Genomic DNA, 7061 nt, shown 5'->3' with positions numbered 1-7061 from the left:
GAACTATATTGAATAAGAGTGGTGAAATTGGATATCCTTGTCTATTTCCTGATTTTAAAGTGAAAGCTTTCAGTTTTTGTCTATTTAGTATAATGTTGGCTGTTGGTTTGTTATAGATGGCCTTTATAAATTGAGGTAGACACTGTGTATTCCGAGTTTCTAAGGGTTTTTATCATGAACATGTGTTGAACTTTATTGAAAGCTTTTTCTGCATCTATTGAGATGACCATGTGGTTTTTGTTTTTGGCTCTGTTGATATGGTGCTTTACATTTATTGATTTGTCTATATTAAACCATTCTTGAATTTCTGGGATAAATCCCACTTGGTTATGATCTATAATCTTCTTGATGATTTCCTGCATTCTATTTGCCAGTATTTTGTGGGAATCTTTGCATCAGCGTTCATTAGTGAGATTGGACTATAGTTCTCCTTTTTGCTTGGGTCTTTCTCTCATTTTGGTATGAGAGTAATACTTGCCTCTAGGAATGATTTAGGGTAACTGCTTCCTTTTCAATTTCATTGAAGAGTTTAAGGTTTATTGGCATCAAATATTCTCTAAATTTCTTGTAGAATTCAGCCATGAATCCATCAGAACATGGCCTTTTCCTTGTTGGTATGTTTTTAATTATGTTTTCAATTTCAATAGCTGATATTAGGTTATTCAAAATTGCTTCTTGGTCGTGCTTTGGTAGTTCATACATTACTAGAAATCGGTCCGTTTCCTCTATGTTTTCCACTATATGTCAGTAGAGATTTTCAAATTAGGTATTTATGATCTTTTGAATTTCCATGGGATCTATCATAGTTTTCCCCTTTTCAGTCCTTATTGCATGGATTTGAGTTTTTTCTTTCTCGTTCTTTATAAGGTTAGCTAGAGGTTTGTTAAATTTGTTTATTCTCTCAAAAACCAGCTTTTTGATTCATTAATTCTTTGCATTGTGTTTTTAGTTTCAATTGCATTCATTTCTGATCTGCTCTTTACAATTTCTTCTCTTCTGTGAACTTTGGGTTTAACTTGCTCTTCTTTTTCTAGAAGCTTGAGGTGAAGTATTAGGTTGTTTATTTGTGCTCATTCTGTTTTCTTGATATGACAATTTATTGCTATATATTTCCCTCTAAGGCCACTTCCATTGCATTCCACAGAGTGCAGTATGTTGCATCTGCATTTTCATTGAATTGTAAGTATTGCTTTATTTCTTCTTTAATTTCATCTGTAGCCCACTGGTTGTTCAAATGGTTGTGATTTAATTTCCATGTATTTATGCAGGTTTTGCAATTTCGTTTGCCATTAATTTCCAATTTCAATGTGCTATGGTCAAATATTACAAATGGAATAATTTTAATACCTTTGCAATTACCTAAGAATGTTTTATGGGATAATATATGGTCTATTTTTGAAAATGTCCCATGCTTAGCTGTGAAGAATGTGTATTCTGATATGATTGGGTGGAACAATCTGTAAACATCTACTAAGTCCAATTGCTCACAGGTATGATTCAGTTCTATTATTTCATTGCAGACTTTTTGTCTAGTAGATCTATCCCTTTGTGACAATGAGCTGTGAAGGTTGTTATAATTGTGTTCTTGTGTATTTGGTTTTTTACGTCCATTAGTATTTGTCTTATATTTGGTTGCTCCTGTATGTGATGCATATATATTTATAATTGTTAGGTCTTCCCCTTGAATTTTTCCACTAGCGAGTATGAAGTGACTTTATTTATCTCTTTTAATCATTTTAGGTTTGAAGTTCTTATTGTCTGCTAATAGAATAGTTACTCCTGCTTTTTTCTGGGTTCCTGTTGCATGAAATACTGTTTTTCATCCTTTACTTTTGGGTCAGATGTGTTTCTTGTATACAGCATACTGTGGGATCTTGTTCCTTGATCCATTCTGTCAACCTATTTTTTGATAGGTGAATTGAAGCCATTTATATTTATGGAAATCACTCATATGTACTGGCTGGAGTTTGTCATGTTAAGTGCTCAGATTTGTGAAGAGGAAAACCTCAATGGCTGTTTTCCACAATGATTTTATTAATTTATATTCTCACCAAGATTATGTTATGTTCTGCCCCCTTTTAATATCCTTTCTTATTCTTTGTCATTTTTTGATAATAACCATTTTAAAAGACATGAAATAATGTCTCATTGTGATGTTGATTGGCATTTCTCTGATGATTAATGATTGTGAACATTTTTTTCATATAGCTCCTGGTGATTTTGTGTTTTATTTGGGACTTGTCTCTTCAGATCTTTTGCTCATTTTTAAGTAGGGATATTTGGTTTTCACTACCAAGTTGTGTAAAGTTTTTATGTAGTTTGGAAATTACAATGTTAACACAAGCACTGACCTAAAAGGAAGAAAATATTGTATATGATATAAAGTACTGTAAACTCTTCTTTTGTACATATAATATTATATACTGTTCTCTGCTATGTCCTGTATACATGTATATCACCTATTATTGCATCTGACGGTATACTCAAAACTATGTCCTGTAGAAGGCAGTCTACTTTATATCTTAGAATCTATAAGCTTTGCTGTAGATATGGCTCTATTCTATCACTAACCTGAAGGCATTAGACAAGTGGCCTTTCATATATATGGCTCTCACTTCAATATAAATATGGACAGAAAGATATTTACTTGTTTTTCTCAGGTGACCCCAGTCTTTCCCATTCAATATTGATTACTCTTGTATGGATACAATAAAGTCAAAGGAAAAAACCCAAAAATTATGGCAGAAAAAGCCAGCCTGAAAATTTTAATCATGTAATGTAGAAGGAAACAATGCAAGGCAATATCTCCTTCAGCACTGTGCCTTCAGTACACAAGCTGGTCATGAATGTGGTTCATTTCATGCTGATTCCTTGACAGATTCTTGACAAATGATCATCATTTTGTCTTGGGATTACAGCATCCTTTTTGGGCTTGTTTAATAATGTATTTTTTTAGAATCATAAAAATATCAAATATTGATATATTTATATATTCAAATAATTCATCAAATTATATTTTAACTTTAAAAAACTATTGATTTGAATCTATCTTAGACATGATAGTGAGGGAATTTTCTCAGAGACATGATTGTATCCCCTAGAAGTGTAGAGGAAAACAAGTGTACAAGAAAACTAGAGGAATTAAAAGGTTATGAGAATGGTACAATGCCCAAGCCTTGGTGAACAGTTTTGTATGTACCTTATCTTTATTATTAGTTATATAAATCAGTAGACTTCACTTTGGCATATTCGTACATACTTTTAATATACTTTCATCATTCCCCTCTCATTACTTCTCCTCCTCTACTCCCAATTTACTTCCTTTTTTCTAATAATGATTCTATTATGTATATAGTTTCATGTGATATTCTATGTTTCTTTCTTTACTATTTGAGAGTCTTTAGTAAAGTGTTGGTGAATGTTTCAGGTTTTAAATCTTGTTCTTTTAGTTATTAAAGGTGATTAACACTTACAGCTGGTAGAAAGGATGTTCAAAAAGAAATCTTGAAATAAGAGCTGGCGTTCTATTGTCTATTTACCCTTATCCCGAGAAGATTATCCTTCTATGGTGAAGTTTTCAGTACCTAGCTGTTTCAGTACCTGAGAAAATCATAGGCTATTGATATTGTTCCAGATAGATGTAAACAGTTTCAGTTTACTTCTATACATGAAACAAGGCCAGAAGAGATGTTCATCTTAATAAAAGATGATCATCTTTACTTTTAATATAATCTAAAAATTTGAACCATACAAAATAACTTTTTCCCTTTAGTTGCTAAAGTGCTGTGATATTCTTTCAAAAATTTACTTTCACACAGGCAACAGCAAATGAAATATTTTGTGAAATTAAATTCAAGTCAAGGAGACAAAGGTACCTTGTGATTAGAGGGATGGCTTGGCTGTAATTACTTTGACCTAATCATTCCTTCTTCCCTGCCATCGAATATTTCATAATTAATTGGTTCATACACAAGTGATATTAAGGAGAACATTATATAAATGCATTGTTACTTTCCTTAGAGAAAAATTTGACAAAAAGAATTAAATAGAAGGGAATTTAAATAAAATTATACCATAAGTAACTTGTATAAAATGTAACATGAAAAGAGAATAGGACTTTTCTTGCTTTTTAAAACTAGAATTGGAAAGTCTGATATTTCAGAAAATACCTAAATCACTTCAAAAGGCAAGAGAACATAAAGATTTTGAGGACATACCTTATTATGCACGATCCAATTAAAATATCATCTACATTAGAAATGTTCTCTGACCTCCTGTGCTATGTAAGTATTTTCTGTACCCCTAGTAGCCCCACAGACCACTTTTCACTATCTATTTCTTCATATAATTATTTATAAAAATATTTGCTCCTCTTACCTAAATTGTAAGTTAATTGAAGTGACATTTACGTCTTAATCATCTTTGTTTCTCCCTTTGTGTAGCTGACACTAAATACATATGGAATGATTTAAATAGCAATTCAAATGATCCTTTTTGTGGAAGAGAGCCTCATAAAATTTCTTTAAAGGGTCATGGGGATAATTTTATGTCATATAGCCTGGGTCTTGACTGATCAATTTTGCCATTATAATGTGAAAGCAGTTATAGACAAAATGTAAATGAGCTATAGGGCTTTGGGCTGTAGTTTACCAGATTCCCCAAGAAAGAATCTTGTGAATTCTTTTATGAAAAGTATAACTCTCACTGTTGCCATTGACAAGCAAGTAAGGGACCAGGACAGGCCTTCTCAGCATCTGGTCACTGTGTTCCTCTTTTCAGTCCTCTGTGCTCATAGATACTCAAACCTACATCTGGAAATTCTGCCACATGTAACTGAGTTTTTACCACGGTAGGAGATAGAAGCTTCTGTTAGGGCCCCATGAAGCTCGTTTTTTCTCTCTTCAAGTCACTGTATCTTGGGGTAACCAGTTTCCACAACTGCTCTTCCCAAACTATCACGTTTGACATAAATTTTAGACGTTGATTCCTTTAGGAGCTATGCTGTTGACACAAGCCCATCCTTCTACTGCTCAAATGTATTTTTCTGGAGCCTCATTTCCTTCAGCAATGGTTATTACTGACTGAGAAAGGTTCAGGGGCATCAGTAAATACAAAACACTGTGGGAAGAGTCTCAAAATATGCTGACTTAATCCTTATCACATGGCAACAAAAGAGCCCATTTGCTTCTTTTCCTTTACCTTGACACTGTATTATTGTGCAAGCGTAAACCATGCCCTTTTCCTGTAGTGATAGCCTTGCCTAGCACACTGTACATGCTCTGCAGATGTTTGTTGAGTGACTAGAAAACATGGGGCTGCAAGAGACATTTTTTGCTTTTTGGTTATTGGAAACCTAATATCTGATTTTCTACCATGATTTCCCATCTTTCTTAGAATATCAGTATGTTTATACTTTACAGCTATATCTTCTTGTGAAATTTTCTATAAAAGGGTATAGAGTCTATGAGAAGGAAAGGAAACAGGAAAATAAATGTTGAAAAAAAATGCTGATTTATATTCTTATTCTTATATTAATTTTGTCTCCTTTTTATTTTAAAGAACAAAATAAAATAGAATAAAGCCAATCAAAATAGAACAATAAAAGCAATGTAGGGTTTCAAATCAAGATAATTGGAAATCAACAAGGACTACCATAATGTCTCTTTGTTTTCCTCAAAATATATGTCCATATCATCACACATAATAAAAACAAAACAAAACGGAATAAAATCAGTCAGAAAGTATTATAGAACTTGAAAACTGCTAATAGGAAATAGACAATGAGTAACATAGTATATCTCATTATTTTCAAAGTAGCTGCCCATATAATCCAACATAATAAAATCAAACAAAACAAGGTAGAATAAAATCAGACCTAACAAAATGTTGAAAATGATACAGGAATTCAAAATAAGATAATAAGAAATTAACAATGATAACCACGTTCCCTTTTTAGAAGTTTTCTCCCCTTTTGTTTTCATAGTATCTATTGTACATTTTGGATCCCACTAAGTCTTTCAGGTTTTTATGCTAGGGAGATAACACAACATTCACGCTATCAGTCCAAACCATTTCACCTATGAGCATGATCTCAAGTTGTATTCGTTTACTTAGAAAAGCCTTAAGATTATCCTTCTTCATAACTGAGTAATTTTCAATTCTATAAAAATACTTATCCATTCTGTGGCTAATCAGTAAGCTTTTGTTCTGCTTTTTTCTGGTTTCCTGTTGTATGGAACATTGTTTTCTCTCCTTTGAATTTCAGTCTATGAATTTCCTTTTGAATTAAATGTATTCTTTATATACAGGATATTGATGGATCTTGTTCTTGATCCACTCTCCATGTGTTTCTTTTTATTGGTGAATCAAGGCCATCACATTAATGACTACAACTGGCAAGCATTGGCTCATCTCTGCATGCTGTCTTCCTGCTATTGGCCCCTCACTTTTCTCCTCCATTGAATTTTCTGCCCTGTTTGGCAGTCTCCCTCTGCTGCTGTTCTTGGAACCATGATCATCTGCATCTCTCTCTAGAATATCCTTTAGTACTCTTTGTAGTGATTTTGTGATTATGAATTCCTTTAGTTCTTCTTCTACTTATTGTAAAAATAATAAAACCCAACAAAAAACCCAGAAGAAATCCAATCAAAACAAAGCAATGAAATTAGTACAGAACTTCAAAGCAGGATAATAAGAAAACAACAGTCACTATCATAGTATATCTTATCTTCACAGCAGTTGTCTATTCCATCATACATAGCAAAGTCAAACCAACCAAAACAGAATAAAACCAATCCAAACAGAATACTGACTAAGGCAAAGTAATTAATAGGAAAAAAGAAAAACAGAACAATATTAGATTTCAAAATACAATAGAAGGAAATCCTCCATAACTGCCACACTGCATAACATCATCCTTCCAACAGATGCCCAGATCACTGGCTCCAGGCCTGCAAAGTCAATGAAACAACACAAGCATTTAGATGCCTTTTATACCTCATTTACTATCAACTCAGCCTGTCCTCCAAACTAATGAGTTTCTTATGAGTGTGGGGGAATTG

This window comes from Cavia porcellus, unplaced genomic scaffold, assembly GCF_034190915.1.
Source record: "Cavia porcellus strain 051 isolate PalLab524CR breed Dunkin Hartley unplaced genomic scaffold, mCavPor4.1 scaffold_22, whole genome shotgun sequence".
Taxonomy (NCBI): Eukaryota; Metazoa; Chordata; class Mammalia; order Rodentia; family Caviidae; genus Cavia; species Cavia porcellus.
This window is presented reverse-complemented; position numbering follows the sequence as displayed.